The sequence below is a fragment of the Vipera berus genome (assembly GCF_964194415.1).
Source record: "Vipera berus genome assembly, chromosome: Z".
Classification (NCBI taxonomy): Eukaryota; Metazoa; Chordata; class Lepidosauria; order Squamata; family Viperidae; genus Vipera; species Vipera berus.
In genome coordinates, this window is record NC_138205.1 from 106630365 (window position 1) to 106655286 (window position 24922).

General features: G+C 42.7%; 1 protein-coding gene across 3 annotated transcripts in view; it reads right to left on the reverse strand.

Annotated features, from left to right (window-relative positions):
• Positions 1-478: 478 nt before the first annotated feature.
• Positions 479-24922, reverse strand: part of ARL5B (ARF like GTPase 5B) — a 45488-nt gene continuing 21044 nt past the window's right edge. For 2 of the 3 annotated variants that reach the window (XR_014028446.1, XR_014028447.1), the window contains exons 6-7: positions 6481-6786; positions 479-1078 (exon numbers count right to left, since the gene is read on the reverse strand). The gene's annotated coding sequence lies outside the window, so the exon portion shown is untranslated. Of the gene's footprint in view, positions 1079-6480; positions 6787-24922 lie in introns of those variants that run through there. The other variant, XM_081343530.1, reaches the window with a different exon arrangement.

Below are 24922 nucleotides of genomic sequence, written 5' to 3' on the forward strand. Positions count from 1 at the left end.
TGAGAGATGGGCATATGTCATAATAGAAGGATGCCAATATTTAGACTGTAAAGTGGTTGTATGCTAAAAATTTAAAGATAAAGGTTTCTCCTGTCCAGCCATGTCTGACTCTAGTGGGCAGTGCTCATATCCATTTTTTTAGCCAAGGGAGCTAGTGTTGTTCAAACACAATTTGGTGGTCATGTGGCCAACATCATAGTACCTTGATGTGCATGGGATACTATTACCTTTCCACCAAAGTGGTACCTATTTATCTACTCCCATTTGCATGCTTTCAAACTGCTAGGTTTGCCAGAACTGGGGCAAGTAACAGGAGCTCACCCTGTCACACAATATCCAGACTGTCAGCTTTCCAGCTGACAAGCTCAGCATCTTTAGCCACTGAGCCATCATGTCCCCTGGCTAGAGTAGTATTTTTACCCTTCAGTTCTTCAGCTGAAAAGATTTTCAGATTGTGTTATTTATTTATTTATTTATTTTATTTTATTTGTATATCGCCCTTCTCCCGAAGGACTCAGGGCGGTGAACAGGGACATAAATATCAAAATGCCCAAATACAGAAATTGAAAACAAATTAAACCCTAGTGCCCAAATGCAGAAGATAAATTACATTAAAACAATAATTAAAACAAAACCCATCAGACCAGGCCGGATTGTTCAAACAGATAGGTTAACATAATACATCTACCATAATGATATACATGTCACAAAATTCTAACAGAGTGGAAAACACTGTAGCATTTCAAAACACACATAGACTTTCTGGTAAACTAGTGGCTTTGTATCTCTGAGTTCTTGCCATTGTCCCTTGAACTAAACAACATTTTATTATTCCAAGACAAACAAGCACACTGCCAACTTCTCCATTTAGTAATTAACCTCAAAATGTTTGAGAAAGCGAGACCAGTTGTTCTGTGGCTGATAATATACAAGAGATTGGGAAAGACAGATGGAATGATAAATCAGTGATGAGAACAGAGAGTGAAAAAAGCTGATACTCAAGGGAGAGATGAAGATGAACAAGTCCATTACCAAAATCCAGACTCATTCTGACAGCTAGAAAATTGACTATGATGAACTAGGGAACAAATAAGAGCAAAAGATTGGAGCAATAAATATAAAGATTAAAAATCTGCTATAACAAAAGACAACACAATCAATGGGCAGAATGTATTTGTATATTTATTCTGTTTCTATACTGCCAGTTTAGGCCAATTTGTAACAGTTTACACAAGGAGTCCCTGTGAGTTTTTACTATAATACTTTTGGGTGTGATGCTTATCTACATTTCCTAGTCTAGGTCATTGAGTCATGCTGTCTGAAGAAATTTTCCTGGCCATGTAGCCAGCATGACATCACACCACACTGCAGAGCGTGCAGTGAAACACGAAATGCTATTCCCTATGCACCAAGTGGTACCTATTTATCTACTTGCCTTCAAACTGGCAAGTTGGCAGGGGCTGAGGCACGTGATGGGAACTCCGTCATGCAGTGGTAAGACTCGACCTTCCAGATAAGCCCCTTTCCAGTATCTTTTAAGCCACTGAGCCATGCATCTGTCTGCCATTTTCAGCTTTTTCACTTCTCTGGCATTGTGCCATAAAATTTAGGGTAATAAAGTTCAGGCATGAGAATGAAAAATGAATGGGAGGGGAGACATTGTGCTGTCCCAGCCTACATGAGTCCTTGTTATGCTCACAAGGAGAAACCCTTCTTCCAGGCAGGAACCACAAGAAAAAACCAATCCCTTTTATTCTCACAAACCTGAGTTGATGTCCAAGGCAAACAAACACAGTTCACAGAAACTCAGTCCTCAACATGAATGGATGATATCCCATATTGGCCAGGAATTGTGTCATATGCATGGAGGTGTGCTGTGAGTTGTTAAATGCGAACTTGGCTACCACAAGATAGTCTGCCCAATTGCCCTGTTGCTGATTCACATAACAGTACAGGTATTGTTCTAGGATTCTGGTTACTTTTTTGGTCTCACCATCAGTTTGTGGATGATGCGCTGATGATAGGCAGATTTTTACATCTAGGGCCTTCATCAACCCCTTCCAGAAATAGGCTATAAATTGAGGCCCTCTATCTGAAATGACCCTATCAGGGAGGCCATGCAGCCAGAAAACCTGCTGGATGAACAGGCGAATGGTGGCACGGGCTGACAGCAAGCCACAGCAAGGAATGAATGTGCTACTTGGTCAGCATGTCCACCATCACAAATACTGTCATGAAGCCATAAGATGGGGGCAAGTCCATCAAGAAGTCCATGGACACTGCCCCCAGGGGTCTTTTGGGCATCAGCAAGGGCTGAAGTAGACCTTTGTTGATAACATGGCCTGCCTACACTGTATGCAAGATGTGACGTAGGCCTGGATGTTGTGTCGTACTTGGGGCCACCAGAATGTATGGGAGACCAAATTCAGTGTCTTGAACAAGCCAAAATGCCCCACCACTGGATTATCATGACATTGGCTGAGAATGAGCCCTCTGAGTGGCCCTCCTGGAACATAGAGCTGATCACGATAGTTCAAGAGTCCATCCATGATGGTCCATGGGGAGTGTGGCCCCAACTCCTCCCTTTGTTGAGCCACCCACACATCATGCTGTTGGGCCTCCTGAATCTGAGCCCGTACGTCTATTGGCTCCTAAACTGCAGAGAAAGACTCTACGGGGAGAACTGTCCTGGGCAGAAGCTTGTCTTCTGTACGGGAATATTCTGGCTTCCTTGACAGAGCATCCACTCTTTGGTTGTGACAACTTGGTATGTAGGTAATGCGGAAATTGAACCTAGTGAAGAAGAGAGACCACTGAATCTGTCGTTGGTTAAATTTACGGGTGGTCTGCAAGTTTTCCAGATTCTTGTGGCCCATCCGGACTTCAATTTGATGCTGAGACCCTTCCAAATGATGCCTCCAGGCCTCAAATGCCACTTTGATCACCAGTAGCTAATTCTCCCAGATAGTGTAGTTGCGTTTGGCCAGATTCAGTTTCCGTGAGTAGTAGTTGGAAGGGAAGAGGGCACCACTGGACGCATTAGCCTGGAGTAACACCACTCCAATGGCAATGTCATAGGCATCCACTTCCACAACAAACAGCCATTATGGGTTAGGATGTTTCAAGATAGATTCCTTCATGAAGGCTTCCTTTAAAGCCTGGAAAGCCTGTTGCTCCGGGGGTATCCCAATGAAACTGGGTCTTTTTCTGCAGGAGCCAAGTGTGGGGCATAGCCATGGAAGCAAAACCAGGGATGAAGGTTCTATAGTAATTGATGAACCCAAGGAGTTGCTGGACATCTTTAACACCACATGGAGGTTGTCAATAATGCAAAGACTTGACCTTGCTCAGCTCCATGGCGATGCCCCCAGGAGAAATGCTATGACCTAGGAAATCAATGGTCATTTAATAGAATTGGCATTTCTCCAGTTTGGCATTGAAACGATGATCTCATTGCAGGACCTGATGGAGATGCTGGTGGTGCGTCTCCCACGAAGGGGAATAGATCAGAATGTCATCCAAATAGATCACCACAAACTGATCTAACAGATCCTAGGATATTTCATTCATGAAGTGTTGAAAAACTGCAAGGGCATTGGTCAGCACAAATGGCATCACTGTATACTCGAAGTGCCCATATCGGATGCCAAATGCTGTCTTCCACTCATCACTGGACCAAATCCTAACAAGATTGTAGGCTCCTCTCAAGTCCAATTTCATCAAGATTTTTGCCTCCAGAAGTTAGGGGATGAGCGGCAGTGGGTATCAATTACATACCGTAATGGTGTTTAATTTTCGATAGTCACAGTAAAGCCTCAATTCTCCGGACTTCTATTTTACAAAGAGCACTGGTGCAGACACTGGTGAAGACAAGGGCCAAATAAAACCCTGAGTCAAATTTTTGTCCAGAAAGTCCCACAATGTGGCCAACTCAGGGTACGACATGGAATACAAATGCCCCACTGGGAGAGGTGCATCAGGAACTAAGTCAATGGGGCAGTCATATGGTCTCTGCAGGGGCAATTGATCCTCCTCAGTCTCTCTGAACACATCAGCGTAAGTCACCAGTTTGGAGGGAAGGGAGACCCCTGGGGGACTCACCACCTGGCTAGCACAGACTTGGTGGGTGTGGTCCACACATTGTAAACTTGGAAAGGTGACCAGGTTCTGGGACCAATAAATCTGTGGGTCATGCATCTGGAGCCACGCCAATCTCAAGGCCATGGGGAAATACAGGTTGGAGGTTATGTAAAACTACATAGCCTCTTCATGCAAGCTGATGGCCATACCCAACAGTTGCATGGTGGCTTTAATTCGCCCAGGCAGGAGCACATGGCCATCAATAGTCTCTACTAACAGAGGCGGTTCCACCAGGCATTGGGGAACATTTGGCAAAAAATGCTGCATCCATAAAGTTTGTGGTGGCCCCAGGGTCGACCAAAGCATGTACCGGAATCCCTGTAGCTTCCCGGGGAGGATCAAGCATGCTGCCAGTATCAAATACTGTGGAGGTCCAAGTGCAGCATCCGAAGGACATTGCTCGGTGTTGGGGGAAGCCCAACCCAAAACATCTTTTAGGTCAGGCTTGGGGCATTTCCACACAGATGAGGTTGCTTTCGCGGGGATGACTCAGTAGCTTTTTGGGGCAGAAGGTGGCCAAATGCCCAGGGTCTCCACAGTAGAAACATATCCTCCCCAAATGTCATCTATCCATTTCTGCCACCGATAGGCGAGGTCTAGCAGCACCTAACTCTATAGGCTCCTTTCGCAGAACTGGAGTCTCACACACAACTGGGGCCACCTGGGTCTCTCAGGTGGCATGATGACTCCTATGCTGCTGCAGCTGAGCGTCGATCCACAGAGATGGATTGACCCATTGAGGTCTGCGGGAACATTGACATGGGCCAGCTCGTCCAACAGGTCCTCCAACAAGCCATCCTGGAAAGTGTCCATGAGTGCAGCTTCGTTCCAGGCTGAATCCTGGCTAAGCAGCCAAAACTCACTGATATATCCCTGTAAAGGGTATCAGCCCTGCTTCAGAGCTTTCAGGCGTTGGGTAGCAGTCAATGTCTTAATGGGGTCCTCATACAGAAGATGCATGTAGTAAAAAAAACCCAAAATTATCCAACAACGGACTAGGTTGGGCTAGCAGGCATGTGCCCCAATGGGCTGCAGCACCAGAGAGGAGGCTGAACATAAACCCCACTTTATCATGGTCAGTGGGGAAGTCAGCCGCTGTCAGGCTGATAAAGAGCTCACTTTGGCCCCCAAAAGCTGGAAACATCTCCAGAGTGGCATCAAATTTGTCAGGTACTGCAACTGGACACTTCCTTCAGGGTTGTGGAGCAGCAGGAGCGAAGGCTTGAAGCTGAGCAACTTGAGCTGCCAGCAAAGCCAGCTGCTGGGAGAGCTGGGCATTCTCCGCACATAACTGCCCCATGGTAGTAGGGGGTAGGGGGCCAAAGGCAAACTGTTCTGTCCCAGCCTACGTGAGTCCTTGTTATGCTCACAAAGAGAAACTCCTCTTCCAAGAAACAGGCAGGAACTGCAAGAAAAAACCAACCCCTTTTATTTTCACAGATCTGAGTCAATCTTCAAAACTAGACTCCCTCAGGTCCAGCTTTGTAAAAACCCGACCCTCAGCCAGGTGTGCCAGCAGATCCTTCATCAAAGGGAGGGGGTACAGGTATTCCACACACACCGTGTTGACCCCCCGGTAATCAACACACAAATGAAGGGTCCCATCCTTCTTTTCTCAAAACAGGACAGGCGCTGCCATCCTGGATCGAGCAGGCTGGATAAAACCCCTCTCTAGGTTTTTGTCAATGTATCTCCGGAGCTCCTGCAACTCTCTTGGCGTCATGGCATACATGCGGGGTTTGGGCAGCCTGTCACCTGGCTCCAGTTCGATAGCACAGTCCATAGGCCGGTGAGGTGGCAACACGTTGCACTCTTACTTGTTGAATACATCTATCAGGCCGGAGTATTCCTGAGGCACCCGGGCCTCCTGCCCAAGTTCGACCCCACAGGCCTTCTCCTGCTCTCCCACCTTTCCTGGTCCTATAAAGGTGTGCTCCAAGGGGGGCTGGGGTTCTACCCCCAAACAGAGATGCCAGCAACCCCCTCCCACCAGATTGTAGGGCCCCATTTGTCCAGCCAGGTGAGCCCTAGGATGACCGCCTCTGTCATGGAGGGTACTACGACAAACCTCAGGGTCTCCCAATGCTCCCCCATTTCCAACCTGATCGGTTCTGTCACGTGGGTTATGGGTGCCCCATCCAGGAGAGACCCATCCACCTGTTGGAACCTAAGGGGAGTGGCCAACCGTTTCAGCGCAACACCCACTTCGGACACCACCATCTGGCTGATAAGGCATTGGGTGCTCCCTGAATCGATTAGGGCCCTGTACGCCCTCTTCTGTCCCATCTGTGGGCTTACTAGCAGCACCGGGAATACAAAGGGGCACACCAGAGCGCTTACCATTGGGTCCTCCTCCTGCTCTTGTTCCTCGGGGCTGTCATAGAGTGTAGGCTGAACAGCTGCCGGTGTTTCCACCCGAAGAGGGGTTGTCATCCTGGGCGCCTCGCTCAACAGTTGGTGTGCGGCCTGCGAGCATTCCACAGTTTTTTGGGGGGTAGCCCCCCATGTTGGAGGAGTAGAAGGGGCTGCCCGTGGTGGTGGCAGCGGGCACTCAGCTGCTGGATGGCCCGGCTGATCACATCTGAAGCACCGGATTGTAGGCCGTGGCACCTGAGAAGGGGGTCTTGGCGATGCCGTAACAGGTTTCTGGATGTAGTAGTTAGAAGAATGAAAACAAATAAAGCTGTCTCCTAAATATTTCTGCAATACTTTTACTTAACCAATAATTTATCATTCTGGATAATGCAACACTTGTTCAGTGGTTATTCAAGAATTTGTATAGAAAACATAAAAATATAATATTCATATTTTGCTGCCTCTAACAGTAGTACTAAACAGGACTTTGTATTCAAGGAAAGAGCCACACATAGGGACAGACTTTCAATTGACAATTCCTTAAAAAAGCTATGTCTTTTTCCAGTCTATTATTTTAAATAACCCCTTCATGGATTACTGCCTTGTCGTGGCGAAGGGGCTTGCGTAATTCAATGAAGCTATGAGCTATGCCATACAGGGCCACCCAAGACGGACAGGTCATAGCGGAGAGTTCTGACAAAACGTGATCCACTGGAGAAGGAAATGGCAAACCACTCCAGTATCTTTGCCATGAAAACCCTATGGACAGTACCAAAAGGCAAAATGATATGACGCTGGAAGATGAGCCCCTCAGGTCGGAAGGCGTCCAATATGCTACTGGGGAAGAGCAGAGGGCTAGTACTAGTAGCGCCAGAAAGAATGAAGCGACTGGGCCAAAGCCGAAAGGACGCTCAGCTGTGGATGTGTCTGGTGGTGAAAGGAAAGTCCGATGCTGTAAAGATCTTTTCTCCATAGGAACCTGGAATGTAAGATCCATGAATCAAGGAAAGCTGGACGTGGTCAAACAAGAGATGATAAGACTAAACATCGACATCTTAGGTATCAGCGAACTAAAATGGACAGGAATGGGTGAATTTAATTCAGATGACCATCAGGTATACTACTGCGGGCAAGAATCCCTCAGAAGAAATGGAGTAGCCTTCATAGTCAATAAAAGAGTAGGAAAAGCAATACTGGGATACAATCCTCAAAATGACAGAATGATCTCAGTTCGAATCCAAGGCAAACCATTCAATATCACAGTAGTCCAAGTCTATGCCTCAACCACCGGTGCTGAAGAGGATGAAATTGACCGGTTCTATGAAGCCCTACAGCACCTTATAGAACTAACACCCAAAAATGATGTCCTTATCATCATGGGGGATTGGAATGCTAAAGTAGGAAGCCAAAAGATAACCGGAATAACAGGCAAGTTTGGCCTTGGAGTACAAAATGAAGCAGGGCACAGGCTGATAGAATTTTGTCAAGAGAATACGATGGTCATAGCAAACACTCTTTTCCAACAACCCAAGAGACGGCTTTACACATGGACATCACCAGACGGTCAACACAGAAATCAGATTGACTATATGCTCTGCAGCCAAAGATGGAGAAGCTCTACACAGTCAGTAAAAACAAGACCAGGAGCTGACTGTGGCTCAGACCATGAGCTTCTGGTTGCAAAGTTTAGGCTTAAATTAAAGAAAGTAGGGAAAAGCGCTAGGCCAGTCAGGTATGAACTAAATCATATCCCTGTTGAATATACAGTAGAGGTGACAAATAGATTTAAGGAATTAGATCTGATAGACAGAGTGCCTGAAGAACTATGGACAGAGGTTCGCAACATTGTACAAGAGGTAGCAACCAAAACCATCCCAAAGAAAAAGAAATGCAAGAAAGCAAAATGGCTGTCTGAGGAAGCTTTGCAAATAGCTGAGGAAAGGAGGGAAGCGAAAGGCAAGGGAGAAAAAGAAAGATATGCCCAATTAAATGCAGAATTCCAAACAATAGCTAGAAGAGATAAGAATGCCTTCTTAAATGAACAATGCAAAGAAATAGAAGAAAACAATAGAATAGGGAGGACCAGAGATCTTTTCAAGAAAATTGGAGACATGAAAGGAACGTTTCATGCAAAAATGGGCATGATAAAGGACCAAAATGGCAGGGACCTAACAGAGGCAGAAGGGATTAAGAAGAGGTGGCAAAATTACACAGAAGAACTATACAAGAATGAGCTTAACGTCCCTGATAATCACAATGAGGTGGTCACTGACCTCGAGCCAGACATCCTAGAATGTGAAGTGAAGTGGGCCTTAGAAAAGCTGAGCAACAACAAAGCTAGTGGAGGTGACAGTATTCCAGCTGAGCTATTCAAAATCTTAAAAGACGATGCAGTAAAGGTGCTACACTCAATTTGCCAGCAAATTTGGAAAACTCAACAGTGGCCACAGGATTGGAAAAGATCAGTTTACATTCCAATTCCAAAGAAAGGCAGTGCCAAAGAATGTTCAAACTATCGCACCATTGCACTCATTTCTCATGCTAGTAAAGTTATGCTTAAAATTCTACAAGCTAGACTCCAGCAGTATGTGGATCGAGAACTACCAGAAGTACAGGCAGGATTTCGAAGAGGCAGAGGAACTAGAGATCAAATTGCTAACATACGCTGGATCATGGAGAAAGCTAGAGAGTTCCAGAAAAACATCTACTTCTGCTTCATTGACTATGCTAAAGCCTTTGATTGTGTGGATCATAACAAACTCTGGCAAGTCCTTAAAGAGATGGGCATACCAGACCATCTTATTTGTCTCTTGAGAAATCTATATGCGGGCCAAGAAGCAACAGTGAGAACTGGACACGGAACCACTGATTGATTCAAAATTGGGAAAGGAGTCCGGCAAGGCTGTATACTGTCGCCTTGCCTATTTAACTTATATGCAGAGCACATCATGAGAAAGGCAAGGCTAGATGAATCAAAAGTTGGAATTAAGATTGCCGGAAGAAACATCAACAACCTAAGATATGCAGATGATACCACTCTAATGGCAGAAAGTGAAGAAGAACTAAAGAGTCTCTTGTTGCGGGTGAAGAAGGAGAGTGCAAAAGTTGGGTTGAAACTAAACATTAAGAAAACCAAGATCATGGCATCTGGCCCTCTCAATTCCTGGCAAATAGATGGGGAAGAAATGGAGGTAGTGACAGATTTTATTTTCCTGGGCTCCAAGATCACTGCAGATGGGGACTGTAGCCAAGAAATTAAAAGACGCTTGCTCATTGGGAGGAAAGCCATGGCAAATCTAGACAGCACACTAAAAAGCAGAGACATCACCCTGCCAACAAAAGTGCGTATAGTCAAAGCTATGGTCTTCCCAGTTGCAATGTATGACAGTGAAAGTTGGACCATAAGAAAGGCTGAGCGCCAAAGAATTGAGGCCTTTGAACTATGGTGCTGGAGAAGACTCCTTCGAGTCCCTTGGACTGCAAGGCGATCAAACCGGTCAGTCCTAGAGGAGATCAATCCTGACTGCTCTTTAGAAGGCCAGATCCTGAAGCTAAAACTCAAATACTTTGGCCACCTAATGAGAAGGAAGGACTCACTGGAGAAGAGCCTCATGCTGGGAAAGATTGAGGGCAATAGAAGAAAGGGACGACAGAGAATGAGGTGGCTGGATGGAGTCACTGAAGCAGTAGGCGTGAGCCTAGATGGACTCCAGAAGATGGTAGAGGACAGGAAGGCCTGGAGGAACATTGTCCATAGGGTCGCGATGGGTCGGACACGACTTCGCAACTAACAACAAAAATTTTAAATAAATCACTTAAAACTTTCTGCCCTGTATTCTATCATTCTTCATTTACTTGTGGGGTTCTTTTCCTTTCTTTTTTGCAAAATTCAATATATTTGGCACTTCCTCCACATTTCAACATCCAATATAGCAGTGCTACACTTATGACAACTCCAAGTCTCCAAGTTAAAAGTGGCATTGATTGAACTGTTCTATAATTAAGCATGTCTTTCTTTTTATATGAAAGAATATAAAAATTGGCACAATCATTCAGGGATGCAGGAGGGAAAACTAGAAGGCAAAGATTTTTGCCTCATCAAAGCAATGATATATGATGGTTGCCCATCTCTAGAAAGACATACCCTGAATTCCCTAGAATTAAAATTTGCAATAAGGCTCTTAAAATGTTCATGTTCCAAAATAAGTATTATTTATGCTGCATTGTGATAAATATCTGGAAACTAGATAAAGGAAGTCCTTATTACTGAATATTATTAATATAAATAAATCTGTAACCTAAAGAGAATCAACCTCAAATATTCTAACACTGAAGAACAAATTATACATTCCACTCATTCCTATTCATCAGGATATTCAAGACCAAGCTCATTCTATCAAACTGTATAAATAGCACTGACTAAGCTATCACCACATTACCATTATTTCTATTTCACCTATCTTAAATTGGGTAAGACAGCAAACTATTTGCTTTCTGCAGATTGTGAAAATGTTGAAGTGCTCTGCATGGGGAGTCTGCACCTAGCTTCCAAATTTGAATGAAAAGCAATATCTGGTGATTGAAGACTGTGTCCACTTTTTCAGCAAAATGTTCAAGAACCTGCTCTTTCAAGTTTACACTGCATGACAATCAACATGTTGACCTTATTCATACATAGCATTAGGCCATAATGTGGTTTGGTTATGTTTGGCTTAGTAATGTAGATAAAGAGAGCCAACAAACCATAATTTAAAATATTGGTTTAGCATCATAAACATAATTTGCAATGACTACATTTTTGTGCAATGCTAATGTCTAGTTTGCAAGTGTTATCCTCTGCTCTTGTTCTTTCCTTTTTCTTCTCCAGTGAAGATATAATGTGGCCAGAAATCACAGGTGATTTATTAAAAGCTGAAAACAAAATAAAAGTGGAGAAATATTGCCTTTAGCTGAGAAGAGAAAATAAGAAAGACCTTTCCATCTCTCTTTTCTCCTTCCCTCACTCCCACCATCTTTGCCAGCAACAGGCATTTTTATGAACCTTACAGATCAGGTGATAAAATCTAGAAAGTGCCATAGAAGCATATTTTGGTCAGCTCAGCAGGTATCTGAATCTGAAACTGAAGTTTTAGTACAGAAAGGACAGGAAGAAACATCTGACTACAGATGGTCCTTGACTTACAATTGGTCCTTTTGAGGCTGTTCAAAGTAAAGGTGAACTCCCCAGAAGCTACTCATGACTTGGTCCCGAAGTTATGGCTGCAGCGTTCCCATGTTTATTTGTCCTTATGACTGATTGCAGGGACACTGCATACCCTCTGCCTATTATTTCTCCCACACACTCTGTAATGGGTCCCTGCAAGTATTTCCCTCCCCCAACAACTCCCCACGGGTTTTTGGCCTGATCTCCACTCCACCAGGCTCTTTTGAAGAGCTCTGAAGCCTTCCATAGTACTGGAATGATCACTTTGTCACTCGGCTGCATGGTGCATTCCAGAAATGCAGGCCTATGCTATGTCCCCAAGGACCTCACCCACCCCTAAGGCACCCATGCTCTATTTAATGGTTTGTAGGATCATTTTTCATTACATTATTACCCACACATTAATTATACTGGGGAGAGCAGAGGTGGGGGGGTTGTTAAATGAGATTCTTCATTTAACAGCTCTTGCAGCATGCAATTGCAATGGGCAAGTTCCATTATAGTCATATTTCCACACAACTATCTTTATCACTTCACTTAATGAATATGAGATCCCACAGTTGTATGTCTTACACTGTAGACATGGCCTAGTCAAAAAACAAAGTTGATCATGCTTAATTTTTTTAATGAAATGAATAGTATACATTATTAATTTTAAGCCCCATTAATTCCACTGGGAAATAAACAAGACTCACTTTTAATAAATTTTAATCTTTTAATAAATTCTAATTTGTTATAATAACCTTAATCATATCATTTCCTTTCTAGCATTCTCACATATTCAGTCTCTATTAGGCAATCAGCATTTGACCTTTACCCAAGGTCTACAGATAGCAAAAAAGGAAAATCAGCATTCACGTAACCTCACCTGAAAGAATTAGGAAAAAAAGGAGAAGCTTGAATCTAATTATGGAAAGGGCTAGACTTGAGTGACCAGAATCTGTACAGTTGACTAGAGATGCAGAGAAAATGTAAACCATAAACTCATAAAATTGATTGCTGATAGAAGAGAATCTTTGTTCTCTTCTCAGGATTGAACTGTGTGAGGACCTTGGTGCTCTCTGAGTTTGATTATTTTGACTGCAGATGTTTCATTACCAAGCTAGCTAATATCATCAGAGATCAACATCATCACCTGATGATGTTACCTAGTTTGGTGATGAAACATCTGCAAGAAAACAACAAGCTCAGAAGCACCAAGGAATCCTCATTTTAGTTTGTTTCCCATACTGATGTGTCATATTTGCAGTATTATTTGGATAATAAGTTTGATTTTGACTTGATTGAGAGAAACCTAAAATTAATCTGATAAATCCACCCTCACCATATCATTTCTGGTCCAGGCTTAGTAAAATGCAGCTCATAACTCATTGCTGTGTGATACAAAAAAGAATGTAGACCTTGACTCAGTCATCTGAAAATTGTATTCTGATTATTTGGAGGTTAATAATTTGATTAATAATTATAAATGCCATAATTGTGAGGGCTTGTGAAGAGCAGTGATATTCCTTTATTTTATCATTAACTGGATGGAATTATTGCAGCAGCATTTGAATAGGAAGGGAATTATCTTGAAATACAATCTGATCGTGGTACATATCAATTATGTCAGAACAAGGTTCTTTTGGTGATGGACATATGGAAACAAAAATGGTAACAAAGGAAGTAATTAAGAAGAACAGAGGAACTCTGAAACATTTTGTGGAACTTCTACACTCTATGGAATAGCAAACAACATTTTTGCTTATCTATAGTACAAACCTATCTGATACCCAGTAATCTCTAAGAGACTGAGGAGTGTAATCTTAATTTCAGTTAATGGACATCATTAAAACCATAGTTATAATGTATTACTGTTGCCATGTTTCATTACAAGGGCAGCCTGTAGAAGTGACATTATAACTGTCATATTTTTCCTTATAAAACCTACTGCAAAAATAAAATAAAGATTGCCGTTATATTCTGGGATTGGTGAGGCATTGAAGAGACGAGAGTGAAAGTAACAGTTCGCTTATTCAGTCAACACAGAAGGGCTCTAACAGCGGCTTGATATCTACTTATACGGACAGCTCCCCCGGTGGCCTCATCTGCCATCACTTCTTTCAAGGCATCCTGGAATGTCAAGGTCTTTTTTGCAAACAGCCTCTGCTGTAAGTCTCTTTTTCTCAGGCCACATACCAGTCAGTCCCTGAGCCTATCTTCTAAATCTGGAAATTTGCAGAGTCTGGACACCTGTCTCAGGGCTACCACAAATTCAGCAGCTGATTCTCCTGGCTGCTGGTCTCCATGCTTGAATGCATATCTCCAGGCAATGATGGATAGTCTCGGTTCAAAGCGCTCTTTGAGTTTCCTCTTCAACTCAACATAGGTAACTGACTCCAGACTGGCTGGGGCAACTAGATTCTCTGCTATGTCAAAAGTCACCTGGCTGCATACACATAGTAACAGTGCAGCCTTTAGGCCATCTTCCCTGATCTGGTTTGCTCTCAAGTAATTTTCGACCCAGGAGACATACGAACTCCATTTCTCTGGGTGCGATATGCTGAATTCAGATAGCTTGCTGACCTTAGCCATAGCTGACTGTTACAGAGTCTTTCAATGTCTTATGAGGCTAAGGGCTTCTGTGCGAATCCTAGGGACAGATCCCTTAGGACAGTGATGTCTCCTGCGTGGCTTGCTGGCAGACAGAGGGGGGGGGGAAACACTGTTCCTACCAGGGTGCTGATGCCTGGTCTTACCCCCTAGTGACTTTTGAATCTCAGATCTTTACCCCCTAGTGACTTTTGAATCTCAGATCTTTCTTCCTTAGCAGCACATCCCACCTTCGTCATCAATGTTATATTCTGGGATCGGGGAGGCATTGAAGAGACAAGAATGAAAGTAACAGTTCATTTATTCAGACAACACAGAAGCGGCTCTAACAGCCACTTGACATCTATTTAAAGAGACCACCGCTAGGCGGCAACCAATGAGTTTAAAGAGAACATTCTCGCCTAAAACACAAGCTTGCAAAGTCATAGACAGACAGACAGTTAAAGATTTGAACTACGCACAGTTAAGCATTTATAACTGCCCTTATGAATTTATATTAATACACAACAATTGCACTGGATAATTTGTATGCATACATTATTAAATAGAACTGCTGATATCAGTCTTAATTACGTCATGATCAACTAATCTATATTTTGGCTCTTTTAAAAAATTGTAATGTCAAATCTAAAATTAAGAAAAGTAATGGGATATCACAGATAAAGTTATTCCAGTGTGTCAGTAAGTGAGTATATGAGTATTGGCAATTTAATTCAGCCACTACAAACAGATTGGATTTTAAAAATTAAAAAATATATACCAGGCATAAGAAAGTTATATTTCTAGTAGCAGAGAAATTTATAAGCTATGTTTTTTGTAATTTTCCTTAAATGTGCACATATCAGTCCTAACTAATAATGACACTATCTTTGAGGTTACATTTCATTTTACAGAGAGAACATGTTTTTTTCTATTTTTTTATTTTTTTTATTAAAGTTTTACAAAAACAAGATTTTACAATATATCCCCAAATCCCCCCCACCCCAAACCTGCCCACTTCAAACCCGTCCACTTCCCCCCCACTTCCCAGAGCTAAATACAGGATTATAGTTATAATAATCATATTCTAAATAAAAATTATGCATAATGCCTCCTTAAGTAACACCAGCTGCCTGCAATTAGTTCAGGTTCGCATCCCACCAGGCTCAAGGTTGACTCAGCCTTCCATCCTTCCGAGGTAGGTAAAATGAGGACCCAGATTGTTGGGGGCAATTAAGCTGACTTTGTAATAATGCCGCTTGGGGATGTGTGTGAAAGCCCTAATAAGCAGGCATATACATAGAATGAAGGCTACTGCTAAGCTTGTAAGCCGCCCTGAGTCTTCGGAGAAGGGCAGGATATACCGTATATACTTGAGTATAAGCCGAATTTTTCAGCCCACTTTTTGGGCTGAAAAATTCCACTTCGGCTTATACTCCAGTCAACAAAAAAACTTACCGAGGACTTGTGCGCGGCCGAGGCTTTGGTGCTTCCGGGATCGCGCGCACCTCTCCCAAGCCACCGCCGTCCGGAGACCTGCCGAAGTTTGGGGAGGTTTGGGGAGGTGCGCGCGCACCTCCCCAAACCTCCCCAAACGTCGGCAGGTCTCCGGACCTCCGCGCCCTGCCTGCCTGCTTCTTTCCGCAGCGGAAAGAAGCAGGCAGGCAGGGCGCGGAGGAACGGACACCTGCCGACGTTTGGGGAGGTTTGGGCGCCTCCCCAAACCTCCCCAAATGTCGCCGGGTCTCCGTTCCTCCGCACCCTGCCTGCCTGCTTCTTTCCACAGCGGAAAGAAGCAGGCAGGCAGGGCGCGGAGGAACGGACACCTGCCGACGTTTGGGGAGGTTTGGGCGCCTCCCCAAACCTCCCCAAACGTCGCCGGGTCTCCGTTCCTCCGCGCCCTGCCTGCCTGCTTCTTTCCACAGCGGAAAGAAGCAGGCAGGCAGGGCGCGGAGGAACGGACACCTGCCGACGTTTGGGGAGGTTTGGGCGCCTCCCCAAACGTTGCCGGGTCTCCGTTCCTCCGCGCCCTGCCTGCCTGCTTCTTTCCACAGCGGAAAGAAGCAGGCAGGCAGGGCGCGGAGGAACGGACACCTGCCGACGTTTGGGGAGGTTTGGGCGCCTCCCCAAACGTCGGCAGGTGTCCGTTCCTCCGCGCCGTGCCTGCCTGCTTCTTTCCACAGCGGAAAGAAGCAGGCAGGCAGGGCGCGGAGGAACGGACACCTGCCGACGTTTGGGGAGGTTTGGGCGCCTCCCCAAACGTCGCCGGGTCTCCGTTCCTCCGTGCCCTGCCTGCCTGCTTCTTTCCACAGCGGAAAGAAGCAGGCAGGCAGGGCGCGGAGGAACGGAGACCCGGTGACGTTTGGGGAGGTTTGGGGAGGCGCCCAAACCTCCCCAAACGTCGGCAGGTGTCCGTTCCTCCGCGCCCTGCCTGCCTGCTTCTTTCCGCTGTGGAAAGAAGCAGGCAGGCAGGCAGGGCAAAGAGGAACGGAGACCCGGCGACGTTTGGGGAGGTTTGGGGAGGCGCCCAAACCTCCCCAAACGTCACCGGGTCTCCATTCCTCCGCGCCCTGCCTGCCTGCTTCTTTCCACTGCGGAAAGAAGCAGGCAGGCAGGGCGCAGAGGTCCGGAGACCTGCCGACATTTGGGGAGGTTTGGGGAGGTGCGCGCGCACCTCCCCAAACCTCCCCAAACTTCGGCAGGTCTCCGGACGGCGGCGGCTTGGGAGAGGTGCGCGCGATCCTGGAAGCACCGAAGCAAGTCCTCGGTAAGCTCCGGGCGGTCACTTGCTTCGCGTCTCCTGAGGGAAGGGGGGGCGACTGGAGCGGGCGTGTTTCCTTGCCTGCTGGGCGCCGCGATTTGCCCGGGGAACGCGCGGGCCCCGAATGGCAGCGTGGAGCGAGGAAGCGGACAGCCAGGGCTTCCCCGAGAGCCGCGGCCACACAGGGTATTCCTGTGTATTCAGGCTTGCAAAATGGCGGATCGAGCCTCTGCTGGCAGCAGAGGCTTGCAGAACGGCGGATCGGCTTATACTCGAGTCAACAACTTTTTCCAGTTTTTGGGGGTGAAATTGGGGGTCTCGGCTTATACTCGAGTCGGCTTATACTCAAGTATATACGGTAAATGGAATTAAAAATAATAATATACAATTAACCAAATTCATAATGTGCTTTAACTCCCCTTTAACAAAAATACATACAAAGTACCAACACTAAGATCAATAACAATATCCCTCTAAAATCTACTCATAAGCTAAATGGAACTTTTTAGTCCCATATTTATTCTGAATATAATCTATCCATCTCCTCCAAACTGAAATATATCTTTCCTGTGAATGATCTTTCAAGTAAGCAGAGAGAACATGTTTTGAACAATTAACACTGAATTTAGCTTCTCCTAGTCTTGCTGTCCTTGAAATGTTTGCAGATTTTCAGTTAGTGTTTTACAAAAAAGCTAGCCACAAATATCCCTTTGAAATAGTTTGACTGGGTTTCTTAACCCCATCAATACTTTCAACAAACATAGAAAATTTAAATCACTAATTCTCCCTCTTAAACAGGTGGCAGGTATACCTTAGGTCTTATCCATTCCATTTGTACTGTGATCATCCAATTTCATATTATATGTTTATCCCCACTGGAAAAATGCCACCACAACTTTTCTAAGCAAAAGGCATTGGACTACACAGACAAGGAGATTTACTTCACTTTTAAATGTGATATTACATTGCTTATTCAAATCGTTTTCAGATCTGAAGATGTGAAATTATATAGAATCTTTAACATAGCATGATGCGCTGGTTTCCTGATTTTAAATGAATTATCTTTATTTCTGATTCTTGTTTAGCTGGGTAGGAGAAAATGGCAAGAAAATGGGAGAAATATGGCAAGGAGATGAATTGAAGAAAATGGCAAGAAGGTGACAAGCAACAGACAGAAAGCAGAATTGCTTAGCTCACTTTTTGCATCTGTATTTGCACAAAAGGGGGGGAAAAGGGTTAGGGTTAGAGCCCTTCCAACTGTGTTATTCTCTTATTTTCAACTCCATCTCATTTCCCAGTATCTTATTTGTAATTTTCAAAATCGGGTCAAAAAAGTGAAAATAATTGGCAAAACCATGTGATCAAAGCCTTACCTCCTGTTTATGTAAAAAAGGATGGGACTTGCCTTTGTGACTTTATGAGCATCCTTGGGATACACTCCTGCTTACCCACTCTCCATTTTCTTTTGCAGAGTGACTTAGCCATTTTCCCAAACAATATTGCATTGATGGAACAAGTAAAAGATCAAGATACTCTCAGAAATGCAAAATACATGTAGTCCTTTGCTTACAATTGGTTGCTTAGTTATTTTAGAGTAACTTCAAATGAGGCTATGTACAATTCAGATTCAAAGTTTCATCAGGTTCCTCCTCGCCCCCCCCCATCACCTTATCCTATTTTGGGTGCTTAGCAACTGGCCCAATTTAAGGCCATTTGCAGCATCACCCAGTCCCATGACCATAACTGTGATTTATTTATTAAATTTATTTGCCACCCATCCCACCACAAGGCAACTTTTGGCAGCTTACATTAAAAGCAGTAAAACCTAAAAATAAATATTTATAACAATAAAAATACAAATTATAATTAAATAATTATAATTAAAAGATGGAGAGATATGGAGCAGGATGCACAGTGGGGACGTGGGATCTATTGGTCCATCAATCATCTCCATGTTCCCCCATTGGAGTGCCAAGCTAGCTGGCAGTGCCAGGTCTTCAGGTCCTTACAAGGGGAGGAAATTGGGAGTGGATCTCACCCCAGATGGCATAATATTCCAAAGGGCAGGAGCCATGGCAGAGCAGGCCTTTCTTCTGTATCCCCAGAATTCCTTGGTTCATACAGTCCACAGCATGCCTGCTCTTCTGGCCCAAGTGTCGCTGTACTCTGTACCAGTTGTACCTTCTGAATGTTCTTCAAGAGTAGCCCCACGTAAAGGGCTTTGCAGTAGTCCAAATGTGAGATGAACAGGACTTGAGTCATTGAGCACAGGGACTCCTGATCCAAGAATGGGCACAACTGGCACATAATGCAAAGCTGTGCAAAGATTCTCCTAGCTGCAACTGCCATCTGCTCTTTGGGCAGGAGTCACAAGTCCAGGAGAACCCCCAAGTTGTGGACAGGGTCTGTCTAGGGAGTGTAACCCCATCCAGAACTAAGGATGTTAAAATCTTGGATCTTGAAGCTGCATGCACTCAAAGCCATTCAGCTTGGCAGAATTCTGACAAAACCTGTGCTCCCCCACAATTTTTACCAGAAACTAACTTTTATTTTTGGTTTCCAGCAAAAATCACCATTGTGGAAAATGGATTTGCTCAACAAAAGTTGTAAAATGAGGACAGTTATGTGGTGATCCACTTAACAACCAGCACAACATACAATTGTAATTCCAGTCTAAATTATGGTTATAAGTAGAGGACAACTTGTAAATCAATAATGAATCCATGTTGAACCAGCTTTCCCTAGTTTAATGCTCTTCATGTTTCCTTTACTAAAACTCAGATCTTCTTTAACTGGTGAATTACAAAATTTCTAAATCAATTGAGCCAAAGAATGCTACACTTGTAAAAATAAATAAATCTCGAGGTGTAATTGAATAGTAAATGCTATTTTTCTTGCAGATTCCCACTTAGTTTCAGCAAGCCACAAAACAAAAATAGATAAAAGCAGAGCAGAAACTAAAATTTACTTAAAATCAATTAAATTCATTAAATGAAATTAATGCTATTATTCCCCTTGTGTTTAATAATAGTCCGCTTTTCTGAAATATTATAATTCCATGGCAATTTTAGACAGTTTATGGATCATGTCCAATTTTGGGGAAGCCAAATGCACTCTGGAATTGCAGGTTTTGTTCTCCTGTATTAATTCCCCTTATGTGCACAGGATCACATAAGCCTCAAGAGGGAGCAAATCTTCATCCACTTCATCCAAGATTCAAGGCTTGCTTAGAGCTTCCAGGCATAAGCATTTGTCAGCAGGGAATAAGTGATGTCATATGTGTCATAGCATCATTCCTACTGTCCATGCAGCAACATCTATGTGGGTTTCATTCTCCTAGTCAGGATTATACATGGAGCTAGAAAGATCTGCTGTTCAACCACCTTTCTCCAACTTCACATTGACACATTTTCTTTGTGTCTTGCAACTACTGCAGCTTGTTATTTTCTCAATGGGGAGACTTTATGAAAGAAATATTTAATTAAGAGAAACTGTTCTGGAAAGGCGGAGGGAGGAAAGAGCATTTAGGAACAACTTCCCAAAGGACTATCAAATGTCTAGAAGTAAAACTTTTTTTATCATACTTGGGGGTGAGGGGAGGGTACAAGAGCTCTGAAGCAATTTACTCTTAAGAGATGCTCAAGAGGAGATAAAAATCCTTGAAAAGAGAATTGCTCTCTCTTGGCTATGAAATGGAAAACAAAGAATTATGGACATTTATTTACATTATGCCTTCTTGGCTAGTTGATCTTACATCATGAACAATTTTATGCATCTATTTTCTGCCTACTTACAAGTGGAATATTCTCCAAGGCTCAAAAACCTCATTTTTCAAAAGCAAAAGAGAATGCAATCCTTTCAATCTCCATGATTCCTCTTCATTTTAAAGGAACCAAAAGACCAAGGTCTAATTTTTAGCTACTTCTCTCATCTGCATTAATTATCCACTTTAGTTTTCCAAATTTCTTACATTAGCTATCAAGTCTGATTGTCGTAAAGTAAAGGATCATTTCTAGAATAGGATATGATGGATTTCTGGATGGAGACATTCTCAAAATTTGTAGGCAGACTGATTTTTATCTTGTATAGGGTGATAAAGGTAAAGATAAAGTCTCCCTCAAGTTCAAATTGACTTCTGGAAATTATCCAGATATTTGGAACAATATGAAAGACTTGCCTTTGCCTTTTGGAGGACTTTTTGACCTTTCACATCTACATATTAACCCCTCTTATCCTGCACAGCTTTTAAAATCTGCCAGACTTGACTTGTGTACTCTGAAATGTTGTTATGTGCCTTCAGATATTGATACAGGATGCAACTGATTTGTTTTTTTGCCTCAGGCTACTAAACACATCTGGTTAATTGTGGTTAATAAGCATCTATACAACAACAAAAATAATCCAATTAAACAGCATAAAGAATGTAAAACAGCTCAACATATCAGAAGTGTGACTACTTTAATAAAATGGGTTGGAAATCTGGGTGGGATCAGTCCCAAAAGATCAGGAGCTTACACTGATCAATATATTTAATTTAATATAGTTCTGTGGATGGCTTACATCTCACCCGTGATTGATCTACTTCCCCCATTTGTGCAAAAGAATGACACATATTTTCTTTCTCCCATATATTATCTTTTATGCCTCCACAACCAGAGTACTGAGACAGCTTTGAAAGGAAATGTCAAACAATTGCACTGGATTAAAAGGTCATTATGTGAATTACAAATCAGATGATTCTGAATTTTCCACTTCAGTACTGCCTGAAAGTTCAGATTCTGTGTTTCCTTTTTTTTCTCCCTCCCTCCCTCCCTCTCTCTTCTTTTTTTCTTTTTTGCATTCCACCTTGAGGACTTTCGCCCATTCTATAAAAGTATGTTAATTAATAAAATACCTAATCAAAAGGAGTCCTTCTTTACCTCAAATGGATTATAAAGCCCCAGGGCAGAGTCAGGATATCTGTGGCAATTAACAGAAAGCCAAGAGAAGGAGAGGGAGAGGGAGAGGGAGAGGGAGAGGGAGAGAGAGAGAGTGGGAGAGAGAGAGAGAGAGAGAGAGTGGAGAGAGAGAGAGAGAGAGAGAGAGAGAGAGAGAGAGAGAGAGAGAGAGAGAGAGAGAGAGAGAGAGAGAGAGAGAATATTTTTAAGAAATCTACCACCAAGCTCAGACGAATGGTTCTTATAGCTAAGCAAGCAGACCTTAATATGAAATGAACCTGAAAAATCCATGTGAAAAGCTTTTTATTTTTCCCTTCCAGCTACTGTGTTCCAAACAAGTTTGTAGTTGAGGATGAGTTGCTCCTTAACATTTAAGCAGAAGGAAGAAAAGTTATCTTAACCAATTTTAGGCAGTCCCCACTCTTTATTCCAGTTTCATGGCAAAATCCCATGAAATCCTAATTAACCTATTTTCAGGAAACACTGCCTATTCTGTTGTGTCTTTGTAAACACTTCTGACAAATGCCATATTACTTATTTATTCATGTTTGCTACTGATGGGATGGTTACATGTAAAACTAATGTAGTGTTTATACTAGTAAAAGAAATCTATTGATTACAAATTAGGAAGATAATTAACTAATATTAGCTTCATGACTTCTAGGCATTTGATCTTCTTCCCTTACTGCTGTGCAAGTGATACATTTCACACATTTTACCATATATTAAAGTTATTATATTTCCTCTTCCTCTCTTCTTATAAGCTTCTGCTACCGTTTAATTTGCAAAATTTGTTTAGCTCTGTTCAATAGGTCCTTGCTTAATCATTTAAAAAACATTAATCCCACTAGAGTAATTATATTAACTCTTTTTCATTAACTTAGTTTGACTTGAAAACAAATTCAATACAATCTCATTTTTGTTTTGCTCTCTTCCCACTCCACCACCTCAGAAAAATTACGTGTCCCAATAGAATTGAAAGATCAGATTGTTATCAAGATAGGATTGCTTGGATTTTTTTTTAACCCAAGAATTGTTTATTTGAAGCATTTGTTCTTACTGGCAGTTCATTCATAAGAACAACGTTTAATAGCTACATTGTCCATCTAAGAAGGGGAGAGCCAAAATTCTAGTCCTAATCCAGCTATGAAAATATTTTTTTTTGGTCACAATCTCTTTACCTGTCATGTTAAAATGAGAAAGTTCTACTAAGCATGACGAACTCCTTGGATAAAAGTAGAATATAAAGGCTAATGCTCTTTCAGCCCTTCAATGACTGACCTCCTGATTACAGATCTTTGTGAACTCTAACAATCTTCCAACATTTTCCCACCTCACAAAACAGGATCTGCTAGGAATAAGAGCTCTTGGAGTGCTCTGGAACTTGCTTAAGAGAAGCTTGAATAACCATGTCTTATCACTTCGAAGTCTTCCAGATGTCAGGACCCACCCCAAACCACGTCTTAGGAAGACAAAACTCTTGGAGCCAAATCTAGTCCAAAAGGAATCTTTACTATGACATGCTTGGTTGTAGGAATACAAGACAGGACTTAATATTGTTCTACAAACTAAAACCTTATAAAGAGTTCCCGGTTCAACCCCCCCTTAACCTCTTTTGGTCAGTCCCCCATCATTTACCTCGTATCATCCCTCTCGTGGGAAAAAGGAACTTAGGACCTTTTATGTTTAATGCTCTCTTCCTTGACACAAGCCAGATGCTATCTACCCTAGCCCTCCCTTTTGTTCCCCCAGTTCTTTCATTATGCCCCAAAGTAAGTTCCTGAGAACACCTTATGCATGTATGCAACCTCTGCTCTGAGATGACTTGTATTTCTGCTGTTAGAGCGGTTGATGGAAAGGCACTCAAGCTGTACTGTATGGGGTTTTTTTTCTTTTATTCTTAATGACTGGGCTCCAAAGGAAGGAAAAGAAAACCACGAAGCTCTGGAGGCTTCTTGTCAAGTTCCGCCTCAATCCAGATGCTTCCACAAGCTGATTCTCAAGCTCTTGTTCAATCTGTCTCCCATCTGCAACTAGGCAACATCCACTTTCATCTTAGGCTACCTCCTGATTGTCTCCAGACAGCACACTCAAAATTCGAGACTTTGGTGATATTAATATACAAGGAAAACATGTGTATTTAAATCTAATAAGAGGCCACATAGAAACTAGACAGAAGAAATAAGAATTCTTCATTTATATTTAACGTAATGACAAAAGAGGAGGGACATGTAATTTCTACTATATATATTATTTGATCATGCTGAATAAGAAACAGTATCTAACAATTTTTGGAGAATTCAAGTTTCTTACTACAGAAATATTTTTTCCCTCCCTTTTCTAAAAAAAAAAAAAGCCACCCAGATAGTATTCTTAATTCAGTGTGTTACCTGGCTATTTACACTCACAACCAGCTTGCTAAACATGGCATTCCTTTATTTTCTCCATTTCATAACAAATGTGTTGCATTTTCTAAGGAAGGAGGATAAATTAAAGGATTTTAATTGTTACGAGATTCCTTTTAGAATTTGGAATCAAAAGCTTTGGATATCATACAAATTTAATAAATAAATATTTGGGATTAAGAAAGATGACAGTGAATTGCAACATACATTTTGCAAGTACCTCTTGTAACTTGCATAATATAAGCAATTTTGGATTGATATTTTTTAAAAAATTCTTTGTCACCAAGAGAGCATTTGGGTTAAGAGCATTCGGGTAATGCTCCTTATTCACATTTCCCAGTTCTTTTTCTTACAGTTGGAATTGTATATCACAAAGTCCTTCAGTGACACCTAGCGGTCTTAGATGAAATATCTTCCCTATAAATTCATTGCAGATACAATGTTAGAATTGCAAAATGGCCAGGGTGGGATGGGGGTATTTTCTGGGTTGTAAAGCAAGGAGCAATTATGATGAAAAACATAATTGTAATCATGTAAGCACTTTCTTATT